At 36.2% G+C, this 23070-nt stretch overlaps 1 non-coding gene across 1 annotated transcript; it reads left to right on the top strand.

Moving 5' to 3' along the window:
• Positions 1-1546: 1546 nt before the first annotated feature.
• On the top strand, positions 1547-1649 carry LOC131032143 (U6 spliceosomal RNA). The gene has a single exon (XR_009103389.2). It is a non-coding gene; the product is annotated as a U6 spliceosomal RNA (small nuclear RNA).
• The last annotated feature ends 21421 nt before the right edge of the window (positions 1650-23070 follow it).

Raw genomic sequence — 23070 nt, 5'->3', positions numbered from 1 at the left:
CCATCAGATCTTCACGCTTGACTAGGTTCAATGTATCCTTCGATCTGAAAATGTTTTACCCTACCTTGGAACTTGTGCTAGGGTATTGCGGTTCAATCTGCGCTGTAGATCTTCCTGTCGATCTTCCTTTACCATAGATTCTTTAACAAAATTCATGCACAACATACCAATCATTTAATCAGTTCCAGCTCATCAGCTTCCTTCATTAAATAATGCTTTTATTCATTTAATGCATTCTGTTACTACTCGATTGCAACTCGGTAAATACTAATCTTCACTCGGTAGACATTTCGCCTTCATTAACTGATAGCGATAACCTTAGGGTTTACCGACTAGGTTCTTTGCTCGGTAACATAGTATAGTATTAACCTTACAATCAACAACATATGTAGGATATCAAAACAATCTAAACATCATGATCTCATCATTGTCTAACTCGGTAATAGTTGCCCATTGAATAACTTATTCCTCCCCTTATTCATCATATTATTTCTATATCTTTTACCGACATCTTTATACTCATCAAATCATACTTCTTAAGATATGGCAACATCATACTAAATTAGAAAATCAATTTCTTGACATCAATGACAAAATAATAATATTAAGACAGTAAACATCCTTAATCAGTTATATCTATAATCATCAACAACCTTCTCAATATCCTAATTGAAATGCCAACAATCTCTCCTTGTCTGTTATAATGCCAACACTCTCTATCATTGCATGCAATGAAAACATGGAGCTTATGAGCTGTCTTCTTGCATTTGTTAGTGAATAGTTTGAAATTGATTTGAAAGACTACTATTCCTACTGCTGAAAACAAAATATTTAATCTAGTTGAAATCAAATACTAGAAATAAAATAGCAATAATAAAATCTAAACTTAATAATCCTAAACCTTAGCACCATCCCTGATAATGGCTCCAAAAATGACTGGTCTCTACTAAGTACAATAAGTTGGTGTAGACAACTCAATGCATACACTCTACTAGGCAACTAATCCTACATGGAGTAACCTAACTTTCTAGAGAGACTCATTCAATTATCGACTAGGGGTATATATACATGGATGATGCTAGAAAAAAAAAATTATCAAGGACCCTCTAAGGCACCTATAAGTTGCATAAAGGGAACTAGCAATTAATTGAAATATAAATGCAAGAGTTGTGTGGGTAAGTAATAAGTTAACTTAGTAGTGGTTGTAGGTAAACAATGTTGTGACTGGGTTGCAACCCTAACTTACAATCTAACTGTCAACTTCGTTAACAGATTGCATGAACTATAATAAGTAATCTATGAAAGTAAAGAACAATCCAATTAATAAAAAACAAATGAAACTAATCACACTACCTCAAGTGGTCCTTGCATGAGGGGATGTGACCTCGAATCAAAAGATAAATCTTAACTTAGCATGTTGTCAACCATTCAATTTATTCATATTTAATCATTGCATAGCAAACAATAGTAATACTTCTCAAATTACATAAATCTAGACAAAATCTAATCTATATTACATACATGAGAAGACGATCCTCCAACTATGGTCTCTTTAGAGACATCCGATAAAATTGGAATGATACAGAGAAGATTAGCATGGCCCATGCGCAAGAATGACATGCATAAATCAAGAAATAGTCCAAATTTTATCAGTAAAAAAAATGATCCTCCAACTATGGAAAAACTAGACTTTACACACAGTCAACAAAAGTAGACTAATTACTTCTTAAAATCTACTAATAACATGTGTTAATCCTCCCCAATGCTAAGGATGACTTATTCAAATAAGAAACTAAAAATAAAAACTTATCTTAACAAGCTCGTCCTAATCCAATTTGGACTCTTATTAAAAACTTTAAATAGCAAGATAAAAACATGAAAAAATTAATGGACATGAATTAATGAAGCATAAATCCATCATCATATGAGACCCTACAATTCCTTCATGAATTTGTTTTCAAACAAAGTCAAAATATCTTCATAATAGTCACATTTTGGTCGGTATCCTTTTGAATTCTTCCATGCAGATAGCAAGGGCACATTTTGCTTTGGTTGCAGGCTAAATACTAATCCTTAAGTTGTAGGTTAGTATCTTAGAAAAAGAAATTGTCCACATTAGCACCATTTACAACATATTGACATCATATCAACCATGGAAATATGAATAGCATATTCATTCATCACATGTCATATATATTATTAATTAAATAAAACCATGGTTCATGATATAGTAATAAACATATAAAGTCTAATAAAGGTAGGTATAACATAGGTAAAATAGTGCTAATTTTAGGACTCATCAAGGGGCATTGTAGTCCTCCATTTGTTGGATAATGAGCATTTCTAAGCCTCAAAATGAGGAAGTTTTATACATAGAAGTTAATTTTCATGGTCTAGGGAGTGTAGGGAATTTCAAAGCTCATCCATATGTGTGGTTAGTTGAAAGTTATGGCATCATTTATAATTGTTTGTATGCCTTCATTTGAAGTTATTTGAATGTCAAACCTAGGGTCGAGGAGATGGTCTAGCCTATCTTGAGAAGTTTTGTGAGGGTCAAAATATTTTTTTGGCCATCGTTAAGGTGTCACAAGCCTTCCTCCATGGTTGGTAGGTATTTTGGAACTAGATTATTCTTCTTGTGAATCATTGCATTGTGACAAGGCGTCTTGAGTTGGTCTAGTGCAAACATGGAATTGCTAATAGTTTTTTACTTTTCTTGGCTAATTTCTCATGAGTTCCATGGCAGGGCATTACATTAGTATTAAAGGTATAAAAAAAATGCAACTAAATTAAATGTGTATATCAGTTAAAGGTTTTATTCAATAAGAAATGTAACTTGTATAAGACAACATAATGATGATGTTTTTTATTATATATGTAAAATAGGTTTTGAAGGGACCCTAAAACCCTTTAAAAAAAACAATTACCTATAGGATAAACATCAGGGAACCATTAACAAAACTATTAGAAAAAGAACAAAAACAACAACAAAATAGAAACAAAAGAAAAGCCAACCCTACTAGAGTCCCTCAAGATGTGTGCAACTTCTAAATCTTTTTTTATAAGGTTTTCATGGAGGTTGTACACCTCTTGAATCACCTACTTTTGATTATCCTTCACTTTAAATTGGCTTTGGATTCTAGTTGAAGGTCCCCACATCTAATAGTCCATGTCCTTGTCATCATCATTACCAACATTACTTTTGTTTACTATTTCCCACATAACCCTAGTTAACCCTATTGCACTTACCTTTCTTATTTTTGTCCATAGGCTTCAATTTATTGACTTGTTCATTCAACTCCCTCAGACCATCAACACTATTTTAAAAAGATGATTTGCTAAAATTCATCAGTATTTTAAGATTTTGATGGACTTTAAGAATGGTAGCCTCCAACATATTAATCCTACTTTCATAATCAATTCATAAAGTATTGACACCCTTTGAAACTTCTTCTAGAATGACCAACATTTTGGAGTAAACCTTGTTTACCTTTATCAATCTTAGGGCCACTATCTACTTTGTTAATTATACATAAGAGATATTGAACCTTTTCACCAATGAGATTGATTTTATTGAAGAACCACTTGGAAAATATGAGGTGTCCTATATTACCCTCCATAGCCCAACCAGTAATCCCATCAATGTGTCTCCTTATATCACACCGAAAAGATCATCCTCCACCATGGATTATCAATGGGCCACAAAGGGTTAACAAATCATCCTTTGCCATGATGGAAGTGGGAATCAAAGGTTTGTTTTGGATTATCAATGAAGGTGACAAAACTCTATTTTGGAAGGGTTTCTGAGAATCTCTACCCTCCAATAATTTCATCCTTCCCCAATCTCTAACAGTTGAGTAAAAAATTTCAAGTTTTAGTATAGTCTAAATTCATAATTTTTAAGAACTCTATCTATTTGGGGATTTCTCAAAATTATCATTGGAAGGGCTCCAATAGTTGGGATAGAGGAGGAGTGTCTAAATATCAAGCTACCCTCAGTTTATTTTTTACCAAGAAACCTTGTTGTTCCCTAGAAGGAATGCATATTCTTGTATGTTGTCATAACTCTAAAGGAACCTATCTAGTTTCCCTTGGTTATTAGTTTATAGAATGGAAGAAATCTATGAGTAGAGATTTTCCTTAGAGATTTTTTTGAAATAAATATAATTGACCATGTCTAATTTTTTATCTCTTTATTATGTCACCATTTGAGATAATATTGGAGTGATAAGACTCTTGGACCCTTTAAAATATGTTTTTGTGGTATTAGTGAAGAAATTACCACCTAGATTTTCTTTTAATTTATTTTCTCATTGGATGTTTAGAGTTAATGGTGGAAGATATGGAATTGGCTTATTATTCATGTCACTTATATATCTATATTTTTGCCAAGCATAGGTTATCCTCTTGAATGATAAAATGGAGGAGCATGATCGATGTATGGATCTTCTATGTTCTTTGTTGGATTTGTGGGACCACTTTTCATGGCCATTGGGAATACCACTACCACCTTCAAAATGGATGATGCAGTTGCATCATTAGTATTTTAAAATATAGATAATATTTTGAAACAACTAAGGAGGCTCTTGTTATTCATCGTAGATCAAAAGAGAAAGGGAAGAAGTTTTGACATAACTAATGGAGATGATGATGAGATGAGAAGATGACTAGTAAAGTTGATATGAGGAGGTTATTGGATTTATGATGATGATATAATTGTAATAGGATGTTTGATGACTTTATTTGTGTATTCATTGATGGCTAAATGTAAATTCATTGTATTTTGATGTAATTAGGGTTTTGTAGCTGCCCTAACTGAAAAGTGTATTTAGGGCTAGTTGGAGAAGAGATTTTGTGTTGGTAGTTTGAGAATAAGGTGTTGTCGAACCAAATGGAAGTGTCTACATGTGTGTAGAAAAGTTTTGCTAAAAAGGATCTATACTAGCAAGCAAGGAAGTGTTGTAATCAGATCATTTGCCCTGTTGTTCCCAAATAGTTACAACAATTTGAAATCCCTTAACTTGGTAGATCCTAACAAGTCTTATATTGTAAATCCCTTCACCAAGTGGCTCATTAAATTGAGTTCAAAATTCTCTAACAAGGTTACTCCTAACGGGGTAGAGCTCCTAACAGGGTTGAGGTAAAATCCCTTAACCGGGTGACTCCTAACAGAGTCTACTCTTAACCGGGCATATTGTAAGCTCTTAACTGGTCTAGTCCTTTAACTGGGCACATTCCGAAAGAGTGAAAATATTTTGTGGGTGCTAATTCCCACCGTGGTTTTTCCCAGTTGGGTTTCCACGTGAAAATTTTTTTGTTCATATGGCGGATGCATTGTTGATTTGTGCATTTGATATCTTTACTATGTTTGCATAATGATGAACACTTGAATGAATGGTTTGTTAAATTAGTTTAGAAGATTGTTTGAGTAGTTACTGGTACAATTTTGTGAGGAGTTGCGGATTTGTTTTATTACTAATTCACACCCCCCCCCCTCTTAGTAATAACTGGATCCTCATAATAACAATTGGTATCAGAGCCAGCTTAACCGCTTGAGGTAAAGATCTAAGATGATGAAGGAGGGTCCTAAGTTCACAAAGGATAAATATAGAATCTAGAGCGATGGAATGAAGATCTACATCAAAGGTATGGGGCCACAGTTTTGGGAGCATGTGGTTAATCAGTACACGCCTCCTATTGGTACTCTAACTGCAGATCATCTTAAGGAGTAGCAGGAGAATACTCAAGTATTGGATTCCATTATAAGTACTCTTTCTAATTTTGAGTATATTGATTTTCATGGTTTAGAAACCACTTATGAAGTTTGGGAAAAGCTGAAATTAATTTATGGTGGAGATAAGCATGTGCAAAAAGATAAAGAAGAAAACCTAAGAGGCAAGTTTGATGTCATGAGGATGATGGAAGGTGAGAACATCACCCAGTACAAACAAAGAATAAAAGAAGTAGTTGGAGGAATCAAAAGTGTCGGTGGAACCATAGTAGAAGACACAGTGGTGAGTAAAATACTTAGAACTTTACTGCCTGCTTATGCTATTAGAGTATCTGCTATCCAAGAATTGAGGTCAGTCAGCAAAGATAAAGTTAAAGTTGATTCATTAATAGGCAAGCTTACTACTTTTGAATTGAACGGCTTTGAAAATAGTGTATCTAAAGTAGAATCTGTTGTCAAAGCATCGGTATCTAATGCACTGGTAAGAAAAGAAAAGAATGAATATAGGTCAAGTCATCATGGCGGTGGTAATGAAGAAGTGGATGGTGAACATAACCTGATGGAAATTGAGGATTTATTGGCAAAGAAACTTCCTAGAGGCACCAATAAGTACAAAGGCAAGCTTCCTCTTAAGTGCTTCTCATGTAACAAAATAGGACATATTGCTGTGAATTTTCCTAACAGTGATCAGAAGGGAAAGTTGAGAAAGTCTAAGGGAAAAGGTAAGAAACAATGTTATGTTGTAGTAGATGAAGGTGTTACCGATGAGGAATCAGAAGATAAAGATAATGAGGGAATTGTTTTTGTAGCAATTAAGGAAGATCTATTTGACAAGAAAGCTTTAGTGTCCCATATTGATAGCAGTGATGAGTGGGTCATTAATAGTGGCTGCTCACATCAAATGACTGGTGATAAGAACAAGTTCATCTCACTTGAAGAATTTGATGGTGGAGTAGTGAGATTTGGCAATAATATACCATTCTTGGTAAAAGGTAAAGGTTCAATTTCCTTAAATGGTAAAAGTAATGATGATGATGTGTATTGGGTTTAAGGATTGAAGCATAACTTGTTGAGTAAATGATAAAGGTTATCATCTCAAGTTCAAGAATGGATTGTGAAAGATTTTAGGAAGCAAAGGAGAATTGATTGTTACTGATAAACAGACAAAAGGTAAGTTATTTCATCTGAACACTAATGTTAATAGTTGTTTGGTTGCAAAAGTTGAGGATAGTTGGTTATGGCATAGAAGATTTTTTCATGTAAATTTTGATAATTTGGTCAAGATCGGCAAGTCAAGTATGGTTAGAGGTATGCCACAACTAGTCAAACCAGACAATGTGATCTGTAAGGAGTGTCAATTGGGTAAGATGACTACTTCCTCTTTCAAAAGAAAATCATTTTCTTCTAAAAATATTTTAGATTTGGTGCACACTGATTTATGTGGTCCTATGAGGACTAGGAGTTTTCAAGGTGATAAATATTTCATGATATTTATTGATGATCATTTAATAATGATGTGGGTTACATTTTTTAAGGAGAAGTCTGATGCTTTCAATAAGTTTAAGGAATTCAAAGCCTTAGTGGAGAAAGAAGATGGTAAGAACCTAAAGTGCCTGAGATCTTACTAGGGTGGAGAATTCACATCAACAAAATTTGTGAAATATTATGATCAGAATGGAATCAAGAGACAACTATCTGCACCAAGGACACCACAGCAGAATGGGATTGCAGAAAGAAGGAACTAGACCATAGTTAGAGTAGCAAGAATAATGTTGATACAAGGGGATGTACCTAAAATATTTTGGAGAGAAGCAGTCAACACTACAGTATACACAATGAACAGGGTATTGGTCAAGAAAGGTAGTGACAAAACTCCCTATGAATTATGGTATGGTCATACTCCTAATGTTAGTTATTTCAAAGTCTTCGGAAGCAAGTGTTACATAAAGAGAGATGAGTATACCATAAAGTTTGTTCCTAAAAGTGATGATGGAACTTTCCTTGGTTACTCAACTAAGAGCAAAGCATTCAAGTTCTTTAACAAAAGAGCCAAGAAGATTGTGGAAAGTTATAATGTGAAAGTTGATGAGTATTCTGACAAATCTAATGATACCAGCAAGTCTAATGTAGTAGATGAACAAAATATAGTGATCATTGAACTAAAAGTTCAAAATGATGCCGAGAAAAACAATGTGGAGGATACTGCTCAAATGGTTGAAGAAGATGATGAAGAAGAATAGGCTTCTACATTGGAACCGGTTATACCTAGATATGTAAAATTGAATGACTCTGAAGATTAGATAATTGGAGACAGGAAAGTTGGAGTACAAACAAGAAGAAAGATCAGAGAGAGTGCTTGTCTAATTTCCACAGTTGAACCTGAGATAGTGAGGGAAGCTCTCAAGGATGATGATTGGATAAAGGCTACGAATGAGGAGCTTGATCAAATGAAGAAGAACAACACTTGGTCACTTGTCCCCAGACCAGCTGATAAAAATGTGATTGGTACTAAGTGGGTGTTCAGGAACAAATTGAATGAAGATGGTTAAGTGGTTAGGAACAAGGCTAGACTAGTTTGCAAAGAATATGCATAAGAAGAAGGTGAGGATTATGGAGAAACCTTTTCACCGGTTGCTATAATTGAAGGAGTAAGAATGCTACTTGAATTTGTAGCATTCGAAGGATTCAAGGTATACCAAATGGATGTAAAGTCTACATTTTTAATGGAATTCTAGAAGAAGAGGTTTATACTGAACAACCGGATGGGTTTGCATTGACTGAAGACAAGGACATGGTGTGCAAACTTTATAAAGCTTTATATGGATTAAAGCAAGCTCCAAGGGCTTGCTATGAGAGACTCCATTCACACTTGATAAAGATTGAATTTCAAAGAACCAGTGAGGACAACAACATTTACTTGAAGATAAAAGAAGACAATTTATTGATTGCAGAAATTTTTGGAGATGATATCATATTTGGAGGAGATGATGACATGAGTTTAACTTTTGTAGAAGAAATGAAAAAGGAATTTTAAATGTCTTTGATAGGAGAAATCAAAATTTTCATTGGTTTGCAGGTCCAGTAGATGAAAGGAGGAATCTTTATCAGTGAGTCCAAATATGTGAAGGAGGTATTGAAAACCTTTGGAATGGAAGACTCTAAACCAGTTGGAACCCCTATGGTTACTAGTTATCCAAGGAAGAAGATTCAGATCCAGTGGATGAAATTGAGTATAGATCAATGATTGGTAAACTACACTATGTTGTTGCCCTTGAACAAACTATTTTGGTCAAATTCATTTCCATTATATTCTATATGTGATGAATACTAAGAGGGGGGTGAATTAGTATGCCAAAAATCATTGTACTTAAACACTTTACTAGACTACCAGTAAACCGGTAAAACAGTTTAGCAAACAAACCAGTTAGCACACATGCAAACCAAATAGAAAATAATTCATTCACCCATAGAAGCACAAACACCATAACACAAGAGATTTTGGCATGGAAACCCAAATGGGAAAAACCACGGTGAGATGGAACTCACAAGTAACTATTTGCAGAATAGGAACCAGACCGGTTAAGGTCATACAATGTTCTTTACCAGAACAGATCCTGTTAGGAATCTCAATCTCGGTTAGGAGATAAGTTCGGTTAAAGACTACCTTGCTAGAGGATTTTAGATCCACAGATGTGAACCACCTTGCTAGAGGATTTACAAAAGGCTTTTGGGCCTACCGAGTTAAGGGCTTCAGACTTGTCGAAGATGTGAGTAATCAACAAGTGAGTGATCTAGTAAATAGCATAGATTGCTTGGTTAGATCCTTGATAGCTCGTTCCTAATGCATTCCAGCATTACTGTAGTTTTCAACACATTCACTCTCTGCCTCTTCTCACAAACCTAAACTTCTCTTCTATATTTACCCTTACAAAAACTCATCAACCACCTTAAACCCTAGCAACAACATAAAACCCTAGACATGATGTCCTTATAAAGGAATCTAATTTCATGTCGGTTCAATAGGATTACATTATAATTTCCTAGGTTCAATGCATCTAGACATATTTGGTAACACGACACAAAAAACACCGTTAACGTGTCAGCACCGCCAAATAATCAGTGGATGGTAACTCATCACAAAATTTCGGTTGGTAACTCATCACAGAGTATTACCAGTTCATACAGAATACTGGTTAAAGAAAAATATTGGTTGCCGGTTTTGACAATAATGAAGACTGATAAATATGAGTTGTGCCACTTCATTCCTTCATTCTGCTTGAGATCCTCAAACTGCTTGGGGTCTTCATACCGCTTTAGATCGGTAAACACTTTTTGCAAAACACCGATAGTCTAAAGACTATAATACATCATACCGGTTGGAACAAATACCATTTGAGCTTTAACTTATACATACAAAAGTGATCTCAAATCAAGTGTGTGTCCAGCAATGACAATCACAACATCAATCATCAAAAATGCCAACAATCTCCCCCTTTGGCATTGATGGCAACACTTAGGCAAAATTTTGACATCTAAGTGTTTTACAACAAACAAAATGCCATAAGCAAAATTACTCCCCCTAAGCATATACACTATCCCTTTTGCAGAAAATACAATGTATACTATTCTTTATCAGAGATAGACATGAAAGTATGCATCAAAACATCAAAATTTATATACTTCTCCCCCTTTTCTAATAATGACAAAAACACTATAGACAAACCCCTATTCCATTAGTAGTAAAATAATAAATGTTTATGACAATAAAGAGTAAAATTTGTCCAAAACTGATTTAAAGTCCTGCAAAAATTGCTTCATAGATAAGAACCATGACTCAAGTAGGGATGTAGCCACCTCTTTCTCTGTCTACATCTGGGAGGCGTGTTCTTCCATGGCATCTATCGTGCTCATTTCTTGAGTGACCGATAGGGCATCAAGATTTAGATAATATTTCTGGAGAATTTGCAATCTTGGCAGAAGGACTAGTTGAAGTTCTTGCAAGTTCCTTATCCGGTTGCTTATTTCTACCTCAATTCATGCAAACTAGAGTTGAAGCTTGCGAATGGTTTGTCCATATGTGGAGAAGAAATCATATGGCATCTTGAAGGAGCTAATAAATGACTACATATCTGATTGCAGTTTTTTCTTCTGGGTGAGCACATCATCACAGAATAGATAAGGTCGACATATCTTGTTGAGAAGTAGATTGCCTTCATCCATTGCATCTTTGATATCCTTCTGTGCCTTCTGAATTTCTAACCGAAGCTCATTCAAATTCTTCACCAGGGCAGTGTTCACATTCTTTTGATGTTCTTTCTTAGCATTTGCCTCTGCAGCCTCTTCTAGGCTCTGCACCTGATCATCTACTACTATGCATAGGAGCTTTAATTGTGCCAATGAGGAATCAATACTGGGAAGGTTTGTGTCAGGTATCAAACTGGTAAGAGTGTCCATCACAACTTGGATCACATCTTGCTACTTCTTCCTCCTTATCACTTCAAGGCGTTCTTCAGAAACCTTAAAGCTCTATAGCAGCTCCATTTCGTTTGCAGACTGGAGGTTAATAGGACTGGTGAGGTTAGTCGGTTCAGCTTGACTACCAGTTCCCTTTGGAGTCTCCATCTGAGTGCTTTTTGCCTCTTCTTCTTTCTCTTCTTCCTTATTTTTCTTCTCCACTTCCTTTCGCTTCTCCTCTTCCTTGTCTTCCTCTTCCTTCTTCTTCTCTGCTTCCTTTCTCTTCTCTTCTTCCTCTTTTCTCTTTTCCTCCCCCTTCTTTTCTCATCGTCTTCCTTTTTCTTCTCCTCCTCTTTTCTCTTCTCCTCCTCTTTCTTTTTCTTCTCATCCTCTTCCTTTTTCTTCTCCTCCTCTTTTCTCTTCTCCTCCTCTTTCTTTTTCTTCTCATCCTCTTCCTTTTTCTTCTCCTCTACTTGCTTCTTTGCTTCCTCTTTTCTGTCCTCTGCTTCATTCTTCTTATATTTCTGTTGCATATTTTCTTCTTCAGCCTGCTTCTCCTATCCTATTTCTTCAGATGGTGTACCCTAAGTAACATTTTTACCATCTAAGGTGTCAACATCAATGGGGTCCATTTGTCCTGTGACCGGTTCTCCTTCACTGTTATACACCTCATCCAGTTTGCCAATTTCTAGTTCCTTTTCAGTTTGCCGGTTTGCCTCAAATACTTGATGCAATCTCATAGCAGCTTTGGTATGAGAGTGAGTATCTTTTATTACTTTAGAGGCTTTTCCTTCAATCAACATTAGTCTTCTTCTTCTCATGAAGAAGAGGCCTTTAAAGTTCTCCATGATTTCATAGAGTTCTGAGTTAGATACATCAAGAAAATATTGTGCAAATATTTCCTCCCTCATTTCCTGTTCTTTTTCAATGGCAATGCGCCATTTGGTGTCTAAAGAATTATACAAAGAATCCGGTGTCACAGATTTGATATCTGATGGCGACTGGTCATTAACACATAAATACTTAATGATTTCTTGTTCAACTTCTTCCTTTTCTTCATTATTGAAATCATCAAAATGATCTACTAAATCATTCAATAACTTTCTCTTAATATTTTTAATAGTTCTTTGACAATGTGTCAAAGGTTTGTAGGAAGAGATGTCAATATTTACCGGTGCAGATGATGTCAGTTCATTCTTTGTCTTTTTCTTTGTTTGCCTAATCTTCTTCTTAGGTAGTTCTTTTGACACAGTTTCTTCTAAGTCAAGTGTATTGCTTTTTGTCTTCCGCTTCCTCTCAAAGACTTTTGCAGGTGTCACTCCTGGTTTCTTCTTAACTAGTGACCGCTTGGTCACTTTGGGACTAGCTATAGTAACCGATGTTGATGCTGAAGGCACTACCTTTCCTTTCTTTTTTGAGGGTTCTGCAACCTATGTAACCCTTTCCAAATAAGTGTTGTTCCTCTTTGCCTTAGGATCAAGGGGTGAGGTGATTAGGGTAGAAGCATACCCGTCTAGCATATCATTCATTACCTCATAGCCCATAGGCTCTACTTCTTCTTACCTAGGCTCAACGACCTCCATTAAGCATTCATCCACTTTGATGGTGAAGTAGATGTCTTCCTCATACTTTTTGACTAAATCACCAGATATTCTTATCCTTTGGCTCATCTTTCGTCTAAACTCATCAAATTATTTGTTCAGTGCTTCCGGATAGCCGGTTCCAACCGCTTGTAGGCTCTCCTTGATTTGTTTTGTTACCGGTTGGTCGGCAGACCACTGAATATCACCTACTCCTGGAAAGTAGCCTTGAAAATAAAAGAATAACCCAACCAGTAGTTGTCCGAACTTGAATCTCAGTGCATTGTCCTATTTGATTGACTTAAGATTCAACATAAGTTGTCTTTGCATGCAGGTGCATAGATCAAATGATGCATCTTCCTTGATCATCCTGTAAGCCGCATTTACCGCTGCAGCAGAGACAGAATTAATTCTACTAGCAAAGAATGTTCGATAACCTATCACCATCCAGGCATACTTGACCAGATCATCCTTGATTGAGTTGATGATCATACCACATGAGTCACTCACTGAACTGGTGAGCTTGGACATTTTAGTCTTCCTGACCTTCCTTAGGGCTAGCACTTCCCCTATATTGCAGAAACTGATGATGGCATGAATCACTTCCGGTGTAATATCATGCATCGATTCTAGGTAGATCTTGTCACTATGTACCCTTCTTAGAATAATGCGAATGTGATCATCAAAAAATTCTTCAAGAAAGTAAACGACATTTTGGAGTTTCTTCTTTTCCAGAATGTTGAATTCTGGTTTAATCTTCTTGTCCTTTTTGCAGAATAAGCTCAACTGGGAATGGATCACAAGAGACCCTAGGTCTTTGATTTTGTAGTCTATGTAATCAGAAATACCTTCTTCTACTATAACACCAGCCAGTACTTGAGACAAGGCATTATATTTTGATTTTCGTTGTATGAAGTCCATAGAATCAATAGTTGCACTAGTGTTAGGCCCAATATGAAAAGCTAATGTACTGAGAGGGGAGGGGTGAATCAATCCTCCAAAACTTTTCTTGAATAATAACTTTACTGTTATGCATAAGCAAAATAGTGCAGTAACATAAAATAAAGTTAAAGCAAATAGATAACAATCATACATGATTCACTCCATAACACATATATTTTGGTTACGCAGAAACTCTTGGTTAGAGAGAAAAACTGCGGTGGGAATGGCACCCACAACTTCACTACTGCAATAATAAAGAGTTCTCGGTTAGAGCTACATTTTAGCTATTTTTGATAGCTTACCCTATTAGGAGTAACAAGATCTGTTAGATCTACCTTGCGAAAGGATTTTACAACATTTATTTTGAATGTTGCACCTGGTTAGAGGCTTTACAATTTATAGACTTGATTAGAGTCTTTTACCCTATTAAAGGTTTCTCTTTCAACTTCACAATATTACAATAAAATCATTACAAATATCTACAACTTTACATCTGAAATGTTATAGCAGATTCTATGTGCTCAGAAAAGATTACCTTGCTTATAGCATACCTCGGTAACCCATATAGTAACTCGGTAAACCCTTCTGTTTACTTTGTTCTTCAACTATTCTCTGAAAACCTTCTTAATGACCTATCTGTCTCTATAACAGTCTTCTTACACACATATATACATCCTTAACTCATGTTGTATAAATAGATCTCTTAAGACGGTGATTCAATTCATTGCTTCGATCTTACAAACATGATTCCTTGAATGAATAACTATACAAAATATTTCATTGGTTAGATTGATCTCAAAATCATACACAATCTTCTGGTGCAATTTCCAATGTAATAACGGTTAGATGTGCCTCGATCTTGTAACATGTTTTCATATGTATGTCCAGGTTCAATGTATCTGGTAACACGTTTCACTCAGTGTATATCAACTTGGTGTGTCATCTTTGCTACTTGGTAGTTATAAAAAGATACTCGGTAGATAGCTCGGTGTATACTATGTTCTATGACTACTTTCCTCTGTAGCCAACTAGACTGTGCATACCGAATTCTCTGTGTATACCGACTACATGATTCGGTAGTGCTAATCGACTAGAGTATATAGTATGACTTTTAATATAAAAACTAATGGCAACTTGATAAGTAGTAACAATCTCCCCTTTTGACATTAGTTGAGATGTTTGACAAAAACTACTTTCAAAGTCATAACTCAAAAATCTATATACTTTGCAAAATGACTATACTTGACAATATATACAATAGCCAATGAAATAGTATATTCAGACATACTCCCCTTATCATTATATTGTACATAACTCTGATTTTGCATGCTCAGTTATGTGCTTGTGTGCTCTACTTACTGTCCTTGGATACTCTGCATACTCTGCTCGATATAATCCCCCTATATACAATACTCCGAATATTGTATCAAAACTGTAGTACCAAAAACTATATCACTCCCCAAATATATTACTTTACACCCCTTATATAGTATCACTCCCCCTTTTTGACAAACATCAAAAACTTAATTTCCATCCGGGGGTGGTAACTGATCAAAAATAGATTTATACTTCTTCCGGGCGTCGATGAGTGCGATAGAGAGTGCATCCTTTACACTTTCCATTAAAGAAGTTTGTGCTTGAATATCAGCCAATAGGGATATTAAGCCATCAAGAGTGCTTCCCTCTTGTGTAGTAGATAGGCATGTAGCTCGGTTAATCTATTCTTGAACGGATGAAAGATGAGGAAGGAATAATGTTTGGAGTGTCATTATGTCCATCCTGATCTTATGTTCTTCATTTCTTAGTTCCAGTTGTTGAGCCATGAGCTATTGAAGCTTCGTATAAAAATTCTGAACTGAATTGGGCTCAGTGGTCAACTTATTTGAGAGATTGGTGATCTCTTTCTCAATTGCATTAGTTATATTCTTGATATCTTTAATGAATATAGAAAATGTGCAAAGTTTCTAAAATAAATAAAGAATATGCTTGAGTTGAGGGGACAACTCAGCAATGAATTTGACAAGCTTGACTTTTCCAATAGCTAGAGCTTTTTGTACCTCTTCTATCATTTTTACAGTAAGCTCCTTGTCTTTTAGCTTTCTCAAGTACTCAGATGCATCAACTCTAGATGTTTCTATTTGATTAAGGAGTTCATCCAATTGAATGTGGATGGTTGCATCGGTTGACACTGTAGCTGATGGTAGCCTATCTATTAGCAGTGTCTTCACCTTCTGAAGTACTTTATTCTTCTTTTGAATGGCCATATGTTTTTCTTGTTCGGCCTTTGCTTTGCATAGTTCACTAAAATCAATAAGTGCTTGCCCCTTTAATTTTGAGATATCCACATTGGGAAACACTATTGGTTTAGATAAATCAACTTTAAAACTATGCTTTTTCACCTTCTTCTCTTTACCTTTGGTTGGTTGGATCAAAAAAATAGCTTGTGAGGCTTGTTGACCCTCAGTAGGTTGCTTGGTAGAGGCAACACTTTGATTGATTCCTATAGCTTATGTGGTGTCTTTCGGTGTCTCGGTGCTGGGTGTCGCAGCTGCTACATTTTTCGGTGCTCGAGAGTGCTTGAGAGGTCTTTTCTTGATTTGTACCTTATGTTGCTTCAAACTGGTGACCTTTGGTGCCTTGTGTTGTATACTGAGGAGCTTTGGTAGAGATAGGTTGATTGATCGATGGGTAAGGCTGAACTTGTTCTAAAATGGATTCACTAGATACAAGTTTTGCATATGTAGTGCCTTCGATCATCTCCTACTCCAGTGCTTCTGCATCCATGACATCTTCATCAATATGAATAGTGTCAGTTGGGTCTTGCTTGGTAGCATCAGGACCGTGTTCGGTGACATCGGGATCTTGCTCGGTGACATCAACAATTTAAACTTTAGATTGTTCACTGACATCCTTAGTTTTGAAGATTTCCTACCATTTTGCTTTTGTCTCATTTTCTACATCAATATATAGCCCATTCATCAATTTTAAGGCTCTCTGTTTGACAAGAAATTTTGAATTGTAGGTTGTCAAATGTTCCTTTATTTTTTCTACAGACATATCAGGAAATAGATGGACCAGACTTCTTTCTCTGATTTGTTTCTCTAAGTCCATTGCATATTTCCACCTATTATCAATATGCAAGTAAGGTTCATTTGGAAGTGACTTTACTAGTTCTAATGGAGCTAGCCGAAATTTTAGAAGTGTGCAAATAACAGCTTCTTCAATTTGTCTCTTCTCATCATTATTCCTAGTCTCATACTTGACATATCTAAATCCTACAAATCCACCATATTCTTTTAGATTGGCACAGAAGTTTTCAATACTATGAATATTTACCTTCTTGCTCTTTACAATCTGGAATTTGTTTGCATCATCAGATTCTGTATCACTAGATTCTTTTGCTAGAATGAGTCTCCGAGTAGATTTCTTGTATGTCTTGGTTACCTCGGGAGCAGTACCACTCTTTTGTTTCTTACTCGGTAATGCAGTTGATGCTCTTGTATTAGGTCTCTTTGTTGGTGGAGTTGGTAGGGCCTTTGAAGTGTCCAGTTTCTTTCTTTTCAACACTTTACCCTTAGGCAGTTCGGTGCTCAATGTTATTGCTGCCTCTTGAGCTTCAGATTCCTCTTTGGTGATGGCAAGAGTGCCTTTGATAGGTGTAGAGGAAGATTCTTCTCCAAATTTCTCAGATAAAACCTTTATCATCTTTGTAGCCTTTCTTGTAGCCTTGGGTACTACAATGCTCATTTTTACCTTTTCCTTAACTTCTTCATAGGTTCCATATCTTAGCTCGGTAGCATGCCTTGGTAATGTAAGATATGCATCAATTTTCTATTGTGTGATATCAAAGTCAATCTCGTAACCCATTGGTGGCAAAGATTGAGTCCTCGGTTCCATAGCATTCACATAACAGTAATCAGTGTCTACTTCAAAGCATATATCATCCTTATATTTCTCTACCAGCTAGGGTGGAATCCGGTACCTGTTGTGCATCTTCTCTTGAAATTTTCTGAAATAGTCATCCATTATATCATTGAAATTATCTCCCAACTTCTTGATAAAGTCATTAATTTGATGGGTGATTGGTTGGTGTAGCTCCCAAACTACTTTACCGATTGATGGAAAGAATTTCTCAAAGCAGAAAGACATGCATACAAGAAGTGAACCAAACTTCAGTGTATTTGTCGAGTTGTTTTTCTCCGGCTTCCTTATTGTGTTCAAATTCTCAAACAAGTTCTTCAGTAACACTTCACATAAGTCAACTTTCATTCCCTTTTTCACAATTTTATAGGCTAAGTCAACTGTGGCACTGGGTACACTATTTTCCCTTGTTGATTGGAAGAAACAATAACCGATTACTCTAATGGAAAACTTAAGTTCTGCATCAGTGACATTGTTCAGTTTCAGTCCTCTATAGTCAGATTCAACTCTGATTAAACTGATTAACTCCTTCTGTGATATCATCTTCTGAGCTCGTGCATGATCATAGACAGGATAACCGGTGATCACATGAATGATTTCCTTGGTGATTTTGAATGGTTTCTCTTCTAGCCACATGAAATCATCATGAACTCTGCTTAAAACAAACTTAACCCATTGGGGTTTGAACACACGAGGGTAGGTTAGGGCTTCAGTCAATCCCTTGATTCTAATGTGTTCATACTTGTTGTTTAATACACCATCGGTACATAATTCATCATAGGTGTCTCTAATCTCAACATGACCGAGTTATTCAACACGGCATTTGGTGAAGAATCTAACATCTTCAACTAACAAGACTCGATCCGGGATGAGTGAAAAGGCAGTTTTGTCATCCGGTTCAGAGGCGACTTTAGGAGTCAAAGTGTATTTCAGTGAGGGCTTCTCCACATTCTTGACAACTATAGGATCTTGGATCTTGGGCACCATTGTTGATTTTAGGTAAAACTTAGCAAACTATCCTTAGGGTTGGATGGTTTACAAATGACAAATGCTTCACACATAGTAGATAATAGCAATTTGATAAGATCGGTAAACTAGCTTGACAGTGTGATGAGATTTGATGTAAATACCTTGAATTCGCTTTGAATGAAGTTTGATCACCTTGATTCGCTCTGCTCTACTCTTTCGAAAACTTGGTGAATGTAAATGACCGCGAAAATGCTTTTAAGTACACAAAATACCTTATCGAGCTCCGTGTGCAGGTTAGGTCAAATTATTAAATGCACTCGATTCACCTTTTAACCGATTTACTCTCTTTTTTTTGTTTTAACCGAGTAACCAAATTTCGTTCATTTATCAACTTGACAGGCTTCCTGTATTCACCGACTTGACAAGTTTCCTGTAAAGTACTTTTAATAGAATTTCAAAATTACTCATGCATCTTAACTATGCAGATTTTGAATTTAGTACATAATAGAATAGGAACTGTTATGATTTTAACATTTAGAGAATGCAGTCCCTTCATACCTTTTCTGATTAATTTGGAATACGTGCACCTAACTTGGTAGGTAAGGTGCTTTCTTCATTTGACACAATTTCCTTCTTTTTCCAAATCATCTTTAATTTCTCTTTTATTTCTTCAATGTCTCCTCTAGGTTGATCTCTGCAATCTCCAGCTAAATGTCCAACTTTGTGACAATGAAAACATGTCATACCAGGATTTCTCCATGATCTTCGGTTGCTCATTCCAAACCTTATAAAATAGTTGGCACTAATATGTCCATATCTTCCACAACATTCACACCATATCCTTGTGTTGTAATCCCATGGTACTGCTGCATATTGTCAGTAAGGATTTGTGTGAGTTTGGTAACCTCTAGTGTTTGCTCGGTGTGCAGTCCACATGTAGTTCTTTTGCTTAAGCCAGCACTTCTTAGTACTATGTCCATATCTATTACAATTTCTACAAAACCCTTTGAATTTTGCTTTCTGATAGTTGTTAAAAGACTTTGTCCTACATTGATTAAATGTGTGACCATATTTATTACAATTGTAACAATAACCATTGGACTTAGTGATATTCGGTTGCTTACCTTTTCTGATTTGGCATATGTTGCAGTATGACCTTGATTTCCACAGTAGTAGCAAATAGGCTTCTTTATTTTGATGTTATTCCTGTTTCCAACTTGCTTTGATGATTCTCCTCTCTCGGTAGTATGAATTCCTTTCTCGGTAGAGTCTTTTCCTTTGTAACTGAGTCCTGCATCTTTGTTGGGTCTTCTTGTATTCGATTGTGTTGTCCTCAATTTTAGTTTGGCCAAAATTGTGAGGAAACCCTACGAAACTGGTCCATTTCGTACCTTATCGTCTCTGGGAGAGCTTAATCAACTTGATCAATTAGTTTGTTTTGTTCTTCACTTTTCATTTTTATTGTTTTCTTTGCTTTTTTTGAATTGCAGTTTAACCTACAGTTCGGACTTTAAGTCTGAACTACAGGGGTCTTTGTAAATCAAATACACATAGGACTTTAAAGTCCGAAATGTATTTGAGTTTTGTTGTAGTCAACAGTTCAGACTTTAAAGTCCAAACTGTTGTTTGCTTAGGATAGCAATTCGGACTTTAAAGCCTGAACTGCTGTTTGTTTTGGATTGTAGTTCGGACTTTAAAGCCCGAACTGCATGGGGCTTTTGTGTCAGTTGCATGTTGAGTCTTAAAGTTCGACATGCAAGTATCCCTAGGTTGCATGTCGGACTTTAAAACCCAACATGCAACTGTGAGTTATATTAATAAGCATTTACTGCTAATTAGGGTTTTTCTTTAAAAGTTTTTTTTAAAAGGTTAATCTTTGTGTTTTAATCTTCATCCCTGGTTTTTATCACACGCCTCCACCTTCATTTTCCTTCGTTGCAACCTAGATCTCTCCTCTTCGTTTCTCAATCGAGTCACTCAATATCTAGATTTTGCAAACACCATAGCGGAATAGGTAGGTTTTTTGTTTTCGGGTTTTTATCCATTAAGTGTTTTCGTTTTCTTTTTTCCTTTTTGTTTGATTTTATTGTTTTCGGTTCTCCCTTTTGGAGGACGATCGGGTTTTGAAGTCCGATTGCCTCCTTTTCTTTGGAGAAACAATCGAACTTCAAAACCTAGTCGTCCTCCAAAACCTCCACTATCTTAAGTTGCATATCGGAGTTTTAACTCCGGTATGCAACTGAAATTTTGTTTCCTCCACATATCAGACTTTAAACTCTGATATACGACCTATTAACCTTCACATATCAGACTTTAAAGTCCGATATGCGGAGAGGTATAGGGTGGCATGTCGGGTTTCAAAACCTGACATGCCAATCGGCTATCCTTCCCCTAAGAAGCACATCGGACTTTAAAGTCCGATGTGCCTCTAAATTTTTCTAGTTAGCACATTGGACTTTAAAGTCCGATGTGCTCGTTTGAGGTTTTTTCTCAACATATCAGACTTTAAAATCTGATATGTAAATGTCTTTCCCTAGATTAACACTTCAGACTTTAAAGTTTGATGTGTTCATATCCTTTCACAAATTTGCACTTCGGACTTTAAAGTCTGATGTGCAAATTTTTGTTGGTAAAGAAGCAGGTCGGACTTTTTTCTCTGACCTATTGTCTTAGCAGTTTTTACTCCTTGGCCTGTTTTGAGTCCCGTTTTTTTATCCATTTGAGAAAAAAATGATTTTTGATAATGATGAATGGCTAACCATCAGTGTTGAATGCATTCATTATGCATGAATGTCAAAGCTCTCCCACAGCAAGCCCGAGTCTTCCTCAGGACAACCTTCTCCGAGAAAGGCATCATCAAAAAAGATGAAATACAAGTAAAATAGATACTTGAATATGTACCTTGAAAGTTTAGTGGATTCTAACATTAAGGAGATCAGGGACACCGAAATTGGCCATGTTGACATGCAAGAGTTTCTTGACCGGGTTCAGAAGGCTCCTGCACACCTAACCAGTTTAATCAAATCTGAGCTGCATAAGTATGCATCTTTCCCAGTTGCGGCTCATGATCCTGAATTTGTACTAACAATGGCTGATCACTTTGATCCAAGCACAAGATAGGTAAAGGATGATGATCAGAAGGTCATAATGACTCTAGACAGCGTATTCTTCAATAGTATTTTCAAAGGCTCATTGGCAGAAGAAGTGGCTGATATTTCTCAAGAGAGTGCTCAAGAGTACTACAAGAAACACAAGGATAAATGCAAAAAGGTGATGAATATTGTTTATCTCTCAACTGCAAGATCCTCCCTCACCTCCTGATGGCCTAAGTCTTTCCACAGGAGTGATTTTAATGAAGAATATAATGACATGGTCACCATGTTATCCAGAGTGAGAAGATTAAAAGACTCTCATTTTTTCCAAAGCTAGATGATTTACTATATGAATATAATCAAAAAGGGAGATGCAAGAATTGATTGGGGAGAACAAATCAGTGATGTGCTTTGCACCCAACTGAAAGAGATCAAGGTAACACTGAAGTTTTATATGACCTCATACCTGTTTTACGCAGCTGCCTCTATGAGGCAATATCCAGGCTTGTCAACTAAGGGTGACAGAAGGATAGTGCTTATTTGGGAATACTATGATCAACTCACTATCAAAAATCAAGGTAATCATTATAGGAGGGTTAATGATGCTTTCTTTGATGTTTGGAAGTCCATTTTTTATAAAGGCCTGTATAAGAGAAGAATATCAGAGGCTGCTTATAGCAGGGTTTCCCAATTTGGGTGTGTCTTCCTTCAATTCCCCACATTTACCTATATCTGGATTGGATGCTTCTCAGGTGAGCCCTTTATTCTTCCAAGGTTTCCTTCAGATAAAATTATCCTTATAGAGTCGTGCAGACAACTGATTAGTGTGCATGAGAAACAATCACAAGCACACAAGACTGGGCTGAAATTCCCAGAGTCAATTGGTAGGTATTCTATGCTAACTAATCCCAAAGCCAAAAATATGGAGGAGGAGATGCAGTGGAATACCATGAGAAGATTCAAGGCCCGAACTGATTTTGATTTTCGGGGTATAAAGAACAAGCTCAAAAGGACATACACTCATGTCTATAGGTTTGAAGATGTTTGGGCGGACTATCAAGATGAGGAGGATATAAGGAGGATGGACTTCAGCTGCCTTACTCTGGACCAAATTGAGAATCTGGATCTATCTAAGATCCCATTGACTATGGAAGACATAGATGACATAGTGGATCCTATTTACTATGAGAAGAAGATTGCTGACTCCCCACTCCCACTTGTGCAATGGTCAAAGAAGGAAAGAAGGTCCATTACTCAAAGGATCTCTCCTATCATAGAAAACACCAATGCTTGGTTGCTAAAGAAGAATCTCAGGATGAAACAGTTTCCCACTAATTTGGGAGATGATGACAAGAGTGATGGTCCATTGGGCAAGAAAACG

Source organism: Cryptomeria japonica, chromosome 4, assembly GCF_030272615.1.
Source record: "Cryptomeria japonica chromosome 4, Sugi_1.0, whole genome shotgun sequence".
Taxonomy (NCBI): domain Eukaryota; kingdom Viridiplantae; phylum Streptophyta; class Pinopsida; order Cupressales; family Cupressaceae; genus Cryptomeria; species Cryptomeria japonica.
Note: the sequence above shows the minus strand (reverse complement) of the source record. Positions and strands in the feature narration are given on the sequence as shown.